General features: G+C 35.7%; 1 protein-coding gene across 2 annotated transcripts in view; it reads right to left on the bottom strand.

Annotated features, from left to right (window-relative positions):
• The window catches only part of LOC131146539 (uncharacterized), a 31,573-nt gene extending 21,891 nt beyond the window's left edge, over nt 1-9,682 (bottom strand). Inside the window, exon 1 of one of the 2 annotated variants that reach the window (XM_058096184.1) lies at nt 9,391-9,682. The gene's annotated coding sequence lies outside the window, so the exon portion shown is untranslated. Of the gene's footprint in view, nt 1-9,249 lie in introns of both variants that reach the window. The other variant, XM_058096183.1, reaches the window with a different exon arrangement.
• Nucleotides 9,683-12,464: the final 2,782 nt, after the last annotated feature.

Raw genomic sequence — 12,464 nt, 5'->3', positions numbered from 1 at the left:
GACAGGAAGCTTTGGTGGGTAGCAAGTGGCTGTGGTTGTTGGGGACGGTTGGAGCTTGGAGGCTTGAGAAAATAAGAAGTTGAGATGTGAGATTTGCCCTAGCTAGGGTTTCTTCAAATGCCCTTTTTTTTTTTTTTTTTTTTTTTTTTGAGTTTTGATTTGGTATGATTAGCTACACAGTATATTTATTAAGGACCTAAAATACCAATAAAATACATCCATGTGTCTTTATTTTAAATTTTAAAACACTATATACTCATATTAATAATATAATATAGTTAAATATTTTTATAATATTATAAATAAACATACATTTACTAGTTTGGTTCAGGTAACCGTCAATATGGGACCAAGACAAATCGAAATCGAACCGATATCTGAAAACCGGGAAAAATCTTATCCAAAACCAAACTAAACAAATCGATTAACCCATTTTCAATTCGGTTTTTCAGATCAGTTTGGTTTTCAAATATTTTTTAACAGCCCTACCCACTAGGTCCTTAGGTCATTGACTCTGCTACCATTGACCATAAAAAAAGTGTATCCAATTTCTTTTCCACCCTCCAATATTCTAAAAATCTACCTCAAGTTACCCTTACTAATGGATCTACTACTATAGTCAAAGGGATAGGATCAATAAATCCTACTCCAACCATCACTCTTTCTTTTGTTTTATATATTCATAATCTCCTTCCAATCCCATGTCTATTAGTAAGCTTACAAAGTCACTATTGTTTTGTGACCTTCTTTCCTCATTCTATGGTTATTTAGGATTCGAAGACAAGGAAGACAATTGGCTCAGGATGTGAGGCTCGTGGACTACTACTTTGAGTCACTCTCTCCTCCTATTGCATGCATAGGAGCTGCTACACCACTTCAAATCCATTGTCGCCTTGGTTATTTGTCGCTGGACAAGTTAAAACAACTAGTTCCTACTTTAAGTTTTGTGTCTAATCTTGAGTTTGAGTCTTTTTAGTAGGGAAAACATCATCATGTTCCTATTGCTTCCCGAGTCAGAAAAAAGGTGGTTAGTCGTTTCATGTTAGCCCATTCCGATGGCTAGGGTCCTACTTATGACACATCAAAGTTACGGTTTCAATACTTTGTTACATTTGTTGATGACTAGTCCAGGATGACTTGGTTGTATTTAATGTAAAATCGTTCTAAGGTGTTTATTATTTTTTGAGCCTCTTATTCTCAAATCAAGACTTAGTTTGATTGCCACTTAGGATACTTCATAGTGATAATGCTAATGAGTACTTCGGTACCCAATTCGCTACCTATATGTCTAATTCTAGTATGGTCCATCAATCATCTTGTGCCCACACTCCACAACAAAATGGAGTGGTAGAGCAAAAGACATATTATCAAACTCACTTGTACCCTTTTGTATCAAATGAATGTCCCCAAAGTTCCTTGGGCTCGCTTGCTCTCTCATCAATAAAATGACATCCTCTATTCTTGGTGGCAAAATCCCATATTCAATTATCTTCCCCAACACTCCTTAGTACACACCCTCCTCATATAATTAGTTGTGTGTCCTTTGTTCATCAATTAAGGTAAATTGGGATAAGGAGCTATCAAATGTATTTTTTCTAGGCTATTCATATACTCGGAAGGGATATCAATGTTATAGCCCTACCTTAGATCGATTCTTCGTTTCATCTTATGTCACCTTTTTTAAGTCTACACCTTGTTATTTTGAGTCCTTGAGCTCTGTTGACTTTCATGAGTCTCTTCCTCTGACCAACCTTCCAGATCCTAAGCTATTAACTATGCCCAGTCCTCCTTCATCTTCATCAAGTTTGAGTCCTCATTGTTTGGATCATCCCAATTTGCAAATATACACACGGTGACTCAAGAGAGGAGAGCCTCCTCCAGCTTCTACTTCTGTACCTAAAGTTCCCTCATTAGATGATCTTATTACCCAAAATGTTGATCCTCCTATAGTTGTTCGGAAAGGTAAATGCACTTGTACCCAACATCCAATCTCCAACTTCGTTTGCTATAATTTCTTAGCACCCTCCTATTATTGTTCTATTAGTAGTCTATCTTCTACTGCCCTTCTAAAATCTATTTCTGAAGCCCTATCCCATTCTGGTTGCACTACAATGGTTGAAGAGATGCATGCGCTACATAATAATGCTAGTTAGGATTTGGCACCTCTTCCCCCTAATAAGTATACGATTGGTTGTCGTTGGGTGTACAATGTCAAAGTCAATCTAGATGGTTTTGTGGCTTGTTTGAAGGCCCACCTTGTTGCTAAAGGATATACTCAAGCGTATAGTTTAGATTATTCAGACATATTCTCTCTGATCACCAAACTTGCCTTAATACATTTGTTCATCTCCTTAGCCGCCACTTGTCGCTGGCCTCTACATCAATTAGATGTGAAGAATGCTTTCCTACATGGTGATCTTGAGGAGGAGTTCTATAAGGAGCAACCATGTAGGAATGTTGCTCCAAGAGGAGTCAGGCTTAGTGTGTTGGCTTAAATAATTATTATATGTTTTAAACATTCTCCTAGAGCATGATTTAGTCGCTTTATGCTATAGTACTTGAGTTTGGACTTTGACAATGTGTAGAAGATTAGTCCATATTTTATTGTCATACTCCATTCAGCAAGATTCTCTTTATTGTGTATGTGGATGATATTGTAATTACTAGTGATGAAAGGTATCCAGGGCCTCAAGCATTTCTTACAAACTAAGTTTTAGTCCAAAGATTTGGGACAATAACGATACTTCTTAGGTATCAGAAGTATCAAGACCTAGTACGAAATCATCTCATCACAAAGGAAGTATGTTCTTCATCTTTTCGATGAGACTAGACTATTAGGATCCAAGCTTGTTGATAGACCCATGCATAGTTGTTAGAATCTTACAATTCATGATTTGATTCATACGATTTGTATCGGTCCCACACCAAATCAATTTGAATCTTACTAGCACATCTAAAAACAACTAAATTGTTGCCGAATCTATCAACTCACCTCATGAATCTAAGGAAGAGAAATGAATCTATCAATTCACACAATTCTATACCTTTAGTATCCTAACAAACTCAACTAGTTTAAAACACTATTTCTTTCTTTTTTTTATTGCTTTTGTTTTTACACAAGTACCTTCCATTCCTGGTCTATATCAATTTTGTGCTAGAAAGAGGAGAAAATAGAATTTAGGTCTTATGTTGCCTTCAAAAACCATTTTCCACTCTTGAGGGAGTATAGTGTTCTAGCATTTAGAGGAAGGGGCACGACCCACACTAGCATGGTACTCATGTTCTCTTGCATTATTTAGATTCAAAAGTTTGTTTTTTTAGTAGTTTGTTCAATTATTATCTTTTTTTAAGTTAACTACTTTTTATTTTTAATTTGAGAAAGAATAGGCATGAAAAAAAAAATTTGAAAATTTTTTATAGACACCAAAAGTTTAGTTTCTCTTTATTATTTTTTATTGATTCCTTCCCTCAAACAACATAAAGTTCATTTTCTTTTTTAAAAAAAATTTCTTGACTCGGTCCCTTACTTTTCATTTATTTAGGGAAAGCATGCACATGAATAAGATTTTTTTATTGTTAAATTTTAAATGTATCGTAATATTATACTTGTTGCTCATATATATATATATATGCAAGTCATTTAGAATTGATTTTTGAAATTTGTACCCAATCTTACAATTCAATTCGATTCCCGATTCTTGATTCCCAAAATTGGAATTTCGATTTACAATTCAAATCTCGATTTGACAACTATGCAACCACGGATCCTAACAGTAAGTTAGTGCCAGATATAGCTCATTAAAACCAATTATGCGAAGTCTATTTGCACTTTTGCAAATGGCTGATTTATTCATTAAAGCCTCCGCGGCCCAGGAGGGGGGGGGGGTGCAATGCTTGTGTTAAATTCATTTGTAACAAACTAGGACCAATGATATCTACGCTCTAGCTTGAGGGGAAATATTAATGGTCATTTCAGTCATTTAGCATTATTAGCACATGTTAGTGTCATGTTAGTAAGTGTGAGTCAGAGTATCTTGGTCTTTGGTATGTACTTGACATATATTATAAATATAGGGACAGACCTATCATTGTGATTAGGTCTTCCATTTTACTCGATAATTCACCATAGGCAATGCTTGAATTCAACCCTTTCTTGTAAAAAGCAATCATCACATCCTCTTCCCACTTTATGTCAGCACGAGTAGCCAAGTTGTTGGCCTAACATGGCTTTCAAATCTCGTTTTGATGATAACACATAAAGATTGATTTAACATGTTTTTGTTTAAGTGATGATATTTCAAGAAAGCTTGAATGACAAAAGTTCAAAAGGAACAAAGGAATGGAAGTTCAAGATCACTGGTACCATAAAGCCACACTCCATCTTCAAAGTGATCAAAAGAGAGCTTAAGAGGACCAAAATGTTCAAAGCATATGAAAACCTAAAGATGACTCAGGCTCAAGTCTAAGAGGATTCAAAGCAAAGACTTATATGAAGACTTCAAGCTTAGAGTGTTTAAGTCTTTAGGATGAATTATATAAGTACTTCATACTAAATATCATTTTAAAATAATTTGAAGCTCATTAGGGGTTGTCATGGACTAAGAGACCTTATTTTAAAACCCCGGAAAATGTTCTTTTAAAGTAACAAAGCAAGATGGCTAAGTGTTATTGAAAACTAAACTAAAAAAAATAGAAATTATAACTGTTCAAGCGACTGAAGATTAAACCTCAGGCACTTGAAGTTTTTCTTGAAGAAATTCTAAAGAGGCAATGTAGGCCCAGGCGCCTGACCCTGGTAACCTCAGGCGCCTAACCCTGTTTTAAAGCTAAAATCTAACAGTTTTCTAAAACCTCAGGCGACTGATCCCGAGACCTCAGGCGCCTAAACACTATTAGCGGCTATATTTGTTAAAGGTTTTAAAATTCAAATTTATATTTCTTGTGCCCCAAATTTCATATAAACTTGGGAAACACTTCAAGTAACTTGAGCAGCACGAATTAAACCTTTTTCAGCCTATAAATACATAATGTCTCTAATCAAATCAATACCAAGCATTGAAAATCTGCTCTCAAGCCAAAATTGCTCTTGCTCTCTTAAAGCTCTCTTGCTTGCATCTTCATACTGAGAATTGCTGAGATATTCTGAGTCTCTAATCAATCTTCTCTAAGTTCAAACTTCTAAATTGCTGATTCTTATCAAGAGAAGAAATCCAGTGAATTAATTCTTAAGCTTCAATTCAATTTCTTTTGATATTTGTTTTGAAGTATATTAGTGCTTTCAATTATACTAACCAGCTCTATCTGAGAGCATCTCTTGTACAAAAGAAATTGTTTCTTGTTTCCTTATTTCTTTAATGATTCAGGTCATTGGATCGTTGTACCAAGAGTGGGGTATCGCTTGGAGAGGGGGCTCCACCCTAAAGGAGGGTTTGCAAACGGTTTGTTCCGCCCGCGAAGGAGCAGTTTAGTGGAATCCTTGGGTGGTCTTGCCTAAGGCGAGGACGTAGGCTGGGGATAAGCCAAACCTCGTAAAAATTCTCGATCTCACTCTTAACCTTTACTCTTTAAATTTTCAGCATCTATAAATTGTATTTCTAAGTGCAGGTAGCTGAAATTGAGATTGAGAAGACCTTTTATTTTAAGAAAATACGTTGGTTAATCTTTTGCGGAAACCTTAAAGAGAGTACGTTGATTAATCGTTTGCAGAAATCTTGATTAAAAGAAGTGCACAAATATTCATTCATACAGGGCTATAAACTGAGATTTGCAAGCGCTGAAATAAGGAAGTGCTGCAGCTCTTAAAATTGGTTAAGAATTATGTGTTTGAATAATTAGTTGATTGGTTGATTGTTTTTTGTTAAAGGCATTTGGCTTGTGTTTGGATTGTGGTTGGTTTCATTGAGCATTTAAAATCAAAACATTCTTGTGTGTTTGCTAAGTATACAAAAGATTATGAATTTGTAAGAAAGTTTAAAAGAATTTTATAAACCCAATTCACCCCCCCTCTTGGGACTACACCTTAACTTTCACAAGTAATAAGACCTACTTGTGTAATCAGCCATTGCCTTGTCTTCCTACTTCAAATCAAAAATATATGAACATGCTTCAAGTGCTTGAAGGAATAAATTGTTCTTGCATGGCTCACTTCATCTCACCCCATGTTTTAATCCCTCTGTATCTCCTTCAGATCCCCTCCTACATAATCCACCAAATTCATGTAGTTTCCTTCATATCCAATTCAACCAAATACAACTTTCAAGTCTCATTCATGCCATACCACCGAAGATAGTCCCCCAAGAAATACACCTAATCATCAAATTCATTAAGAGAGAATTCCCTGTTCAAATTATTATTTTGGTCTTGACACAACTCAAAAGAGTGGAAAACAAAGGCACCTAGAACACTTTCCTATTTGGAGCGAAAATCAATTGGCCCCTTACCAGGTCAATGTTCGTCATCTATAACCTCTCCAAAAATTATGGTCAGATCCCTGAAATTTGAACACCAATTTCTAAACAGAACTTTACAACACCTCCCTCGTCATTATAAACAAAAACCCCCCAAAACCCCATCCCCTAAAATTTCATACCATCCAACCATCATTGAAGCCCCACTTGCCAGCCAAACTGGCTGACCACCCTTAAAAAAATCCGTAGCATCTGTTATGAATATCATCGCCAAAAGAACCTCCCCAGCAGCACATAACACCCCATGCACAGGCGACCCCCAGCGCATGGGTGAAAATGCCAGACTTTTCTGCATTTTCCAAAATTGCGAGAAATTGTGTTTAGCACTTTAGCCACAATATGTATTGACTCATCTTCAAGATATTCAGACCTATACTGCAAGATATTGGACTGTCAATGCAAATTTCAGTGTTCTGAATATCTGCCAGCATTCAGATTGAGGCCTAGGCGTGGAATTTTGAGGACAAATTCAGTGTGCCAACACCATTTTTCAAGTTTATTAGTGGAGTTTTCTTTGAGCATCCACGACAAACTGAAGTGAAATATTTGAAGAATCTCTTAAAACTCAGCACAAGGACCTTTTGGTAATGCTGCATAACCTTGCACTAGTTGGATTTCATAAAAATTGATTTAATGTTACTTATCTAATTGGTACTTGATTGAATTTGCATTGGTCCATATTTTCTCTCCCATTTAAAATAATTCATGAGTCAATTCCCAACATCTAGTTCCCACCTAGTTGGCAACTCTCATCAATTGATAACCTAGACGTCTTAGATGATGGTTCAAGCCCTCATTTTTTCTTAGATTGGTGGGTTGACATGGAGAATTATTTCTATTGGTGTGGAATGTTTGACCACTAGATTATCTACTTGGCTAAATCAAAACTTCTTTGTTTAGAAAAGCAAATTGGCAAACAAATACTATCATGGAGAATCTCACATTACCTCATAGTCCAAAATAAGATACATTTTGAGACTATGCCCCACATTCTTACAAGGAGCAATTAGTGGCCAACTGAGTAATCTTAGGCAACTTTCTTCTACTGTCCCCAATTATTACCTTAAATTTATCAGTCTACATCAATTTCTCAATGTTCAAACTAGATAAGCTTAGACCCACCCATGATGTTAAAGAGAAAACTCAAAGTGTTGAGGATAAACAATCAAATATCAAAAGTTCCTATGCAAATTGTTGCATAACTAAATATCGTGACTGCATAAATAATTTGCATATTGTTAGTGCACATTTTTTTGATTCTTCACTGGACATGATTCATGATTCTTCTTATCAAAATAAGGCCTCAAACTTGTCTTCGGTAACCCTCCACAGCCTTTTGGCTAGAAATGGACCTTGAATTTCCATCAAACTTGGTTGTTAAGACTTGCAATGAACTTCAAGATGAATTGCCAACTATTAAGGCATACATATTTGTCAATGAACTAGCTACTCAACCTCAATATTCCATTTCCAATCCAAGGAATGAGGAATTATTGGTTGCTCTAGAGTTTGTTGGAAAAAATTCTATAATCATAAAATTTCATTGTTCAATCCCCTTGAGATTGACACTCCCCTTGTTAGTTGTTATTGGTCAACTTCCTACATTGTTTTGTGAACATGCAATAGGTGTCGTACACTAAATGAAGAAGGTAGCATCTTAAAACACCTACTACAATGATATTGAAAAAAAAGAACAGACACATTAAAAATGATTGGAATGATATTTATACATGTAGAAACAGGGCTTCGATAATCAATACTTAGGTGTTTACTTTTTATTGCCTAAATAACCTTGAATAAATATTTGTTGAATAATAAAGAGAATGACAAGATAGGCCAATAACTTATGACTACAGACTACTTATAACTACCAGAAAAAATTTCTATAACTACATCATAACTAAGCCCAAATACCTATAAATCTTTCTTCAATAACCACTTTTAAATATACTAAAATATCTCCATACGAATTTTAAATTAAATCAAAAAATTTACAGTTAATTGAGCATATTTGGTTAAATTACACTTCACAGCAGGTTAGAGAGTGCTCAATGATTTGTTTGTTAAAGAGAATTAAAGAAACCATATAAGATTAACAGTAGCATAGGACCAATTTCCAGGCTACTTCCCTTCTAAGTTATTCAAATCAATAATTATATTACTATATACATTTCACAGCAGGTTAGAGAGTGCTCAATGGTTTGTTTGTTAAAGAGAATTAAAGAAACCATATAAGATTAACAGTAGCATAGGACCAATTTCCAGGCTACTTCCCTTCTAAGTTATTCAAATCAATAATTATATTACTATATGCAGGCTTCTTATAAAATTTAAAAAATATCAAAATCCAAAGAAAATAACAGAAATAACAGCTCATATAACAATATAAATTATTCGACCATGCTCTAAGGTCTAAGCAGCAAGCACCCAACTGTAATTTTCACTTTATTTTAACGGCTTTCTCTGTGATGAAACTGAAATCAGCAATTTAGCAATTTGGGAAAAGAAAGAACAACAGAAACGAATGACAGATCAAAGTTCGTTGACCATCAAAAATAGAAGAATCTAACGAACCCCAGAAAAACTCGAGTATGAAACTGGTTTACATCAACTACCAATAACTAATCTCATCAATCACAGTATAGAAGCACCATTATTTTCCACAAGTAGCAACTTCAATTGATTGATGAATTAGTGTAGAGAGAGAGAGAGAGAGAGAGAGAGATCGAGCAAGTAACCCGAAGTAAATGAAGAATTTAATGCAAATAGGAGAGTAGCCCACCCAACTGCGTCAATCCTTCTAATAGAGATGGGGAAGAACCGCCAGAAATATACAGACACAATGCTACAGAGAGAGAGAGAGAGAGAGAGAGAGAGAGAGAGCAGGGATAAAAGAAGATCTGGGTATGAAAAGGGTGCTTACCAGAAGTCAGAGGGACGCCTTCGAAGGAGATTGGAAGGACGGAGGTGGGGGAGAGAGAGAGTAAACGACGTGAACTTTACCGTGGGTCAGACCGCGGCATTCACTTCTCACGTCACAAACCGAAGGGCTGTGGCGTGTTCGGCAAACCGTCGATGTTACTGCTCGCGAATCGAGGAGAAGACTGCCACATTAACCGCAACCAAACACGACGTACCCACTCCTGCTCCGACTATTGTCCTCCACGTTCTGCCTTCCCAACGGACCAAGAGATTTGAAAAAGAAACATATAACTATTTTGGGCGTGGTTGGTCGAATATGTTAAGCAAAATGGTTATCCAAATGGATTTGACACGACATGATGGAGGGAGAAAAGAGACAAAAGAGTAGAGAGAGAGACAGAGCTATAGAGAGAAATAAAGTAATCATGGATGATAAATTGAATTGATTGAAGCTCATTTTAGGGTAGATATATTTTATACTTCTTTTTATTTAGAATTATGTTAATTTTATGATTATAATTCGTAAATTCAAGACATTAATTGTTGTCATAAAATATTAATCTTAATCATAAATTTGAAAATTTTTCAAATTTTAAAGAATCAAATTATTATAATTGATATCTCCATTCTTGTATTTTTAGGTAAGTACTTGTAATTTCTTAAATGATGGGACGATGAGTTGTTTTGCCCATGTGACCTTCTCCTTTAGTCACTAGACTGACTAGACAATAAGTGATTCGTCTTACCTAAACGACTACCTTGCACCTTATCTACCTTACTCGTGCAACTGTATTCACCCAAGACATGGCCACGTATTTGGTCAATGACTTCCAAAATCTCACGCGGCCTTCTTGTAACGCTCAAAAAACACATACATAAAATCTCATATCATATCTACATCATTCACAAACACATGTCCTTAAAACTCATTTGTAAAATTATCAAGGACCCAGTGGGGTCCAAAATATCACTGTCCATAATTTAATTAATAAACAACGAAAGCAAAGTATTTTTCTACAACCATAACTACTAGAGAGCTAACCCAACCTTGGCATCAACAAGTCCCAAAATAAACATGTGTCCACCCCAAAATGTCCAAAAATATCTAACATAAACAAAACAATATCCTGCCCACACTCACCCTCGACGAGATCGCTTAAATCCCGCCCTAGAGCTACTAGGCTCGACACCCTGAAGGCCCTGAAAAGTTGATATTTCGATGGAGTGAGACACCTCTCAGTAAAACGGAATACAATATTATCAGTGTGTGGCAGATCAGTTTTATTGTACAATCATTTATATACATTTATTATATTGTCCCTAAATAAATATGTCATCGGTATAAATGATATAATGTAAATCAGATAAATCTACTAATGTAGGTTTTATGACATATCTCAGATAATATAAAGCAGTTCATAATAAATCTACTAATGTAGGTTTTACAATATATCACAGATAATTTAATTCACACTTCTATAGCACTTCTATATACATACAAATTTTCTATACTGAGCATACCTCACCATCGGCATCAGTACAGACATCACACAGGCCTTCTACCCCGATTTATATGCCACACAGGGCTTCTACTCCGATTAATATGTCACATAGGCCTTCTACTTCGATTTATATGTCACACAGGCCTTCTACTTCAAATTATATGTCACACAGGCCTTCTACACGGATTTATATTTAGTCACTTCATATTTCCCAATTCGATGCAAAGTCTAACTTTTCATAAAACGAAATGAAACTGTCATATTCACATATACATATCAAACTCATCATTCCAGAATTAACGGAATTAAACTGTCATATTCACATACCCATATCGAACCGATCATTTCATAATTTCACAGTAATCCCGATATGTAACACCCTGGACCTGCCACGTGGGGCCCGAAGTGTTATGAGACCAATCATACATCTTTGATACCATTCATGCAGCAGAATTAATTAAATAACCTCAAACAAAATACCAGAGTTCTATATTTATATATATGCAAACCCATAAAGTACAATCTCATTCTTCATATTACATAACCAGGATAAAATATATATTAAACATAAAACTAAACACATATCTGTTTTGGTATCCACTCACAAAAACTAACCCTACCCTGGAACCATCTAGCTCGATCACCTGGAAGACCTAAAAAGATTAAATATTCGCCGGGGTAAGACACCTCTTAGTAAGGAAGAAATAAGTTACAATAGTGTGTGACTGAAGTGTTTAATATATAATTACAAAATATACATATAGTTGTATTTCACTATCAATAGTAGCCAAGAAAACGCATTCATAATCACATCATTGTTGACTTTTCTGTCACTCAATCACATACATACATATATAATTATTTTTACTGATAATTCCCAAGAATAGGGAAGTCTATCCGCCCATACAAGTAGATTCCCTCTACTCTAGTGCTAATAACAGGGCACTCACCTTTCTCAGTAAGCCCTCGGGTTATGTATCCAGGTAAAGTCTTCAAGAATAGGGAAAGTCACCCGCCCATACAAGTGGCTTCTCTCTGCTCTGGTATCCACAGATAATTAACAGAGCACTTGCTTTCCTCAACAAGCCCTCGAGTGGAGTAATCTACTTTACCATAAATACTTATGCAATTAAAGTTAAACATTAACAACGCTAGTCATTTCACAAGTTCCACATGTACACATACCACACCCAATCCACACAGGATACACACATAATCTTCTTAACCACACAGGTTACAACACAAGCTTCTCAATCACACCCACAAAGGGTCCATAACCACGCAAGTATCACCGTCCATACAGAATTACTCACACAATCTTCATTCACACCCACACACACACAACCCTGTTCAGGGTAAATAGATAAAACAAACTCCTCATCCCACTGTCAATGTTTTACCCTCCCCCCATATAAACGCTCATATAACGACCTCCTTATATCACTGCCAACGTTATATGGCAATTTATATTAGGTACGATATAACGATCTCCTCATACCACTACCAACGTTATATCGCAATTTTACACGAACCACGACACAATACACATCCAGTACAAGTAAGCACATCAATG

The sequence above is a fragment of the Malania oleifera genome, chromosome 13, assembly GCF_029873635.1.
Source record: "Malania oleifera isolate guangnan ecotype guangnan chromosome 13, ASM2987363v1, whole genome shotgun sequence".
In the NCBI taxonomy this organism is placed as follows: domain Eukaryota; kingdom Viridiplantae; phylum Streptophyta; class Magnoliopsida; order Santalales; family Ximeniaceae; genus Malania; species Malania oleifera.
Note: the sequence above shows the minus strand (reverse complement) of the source record. Positions and strands in the feature narration are given on the sequence as shown.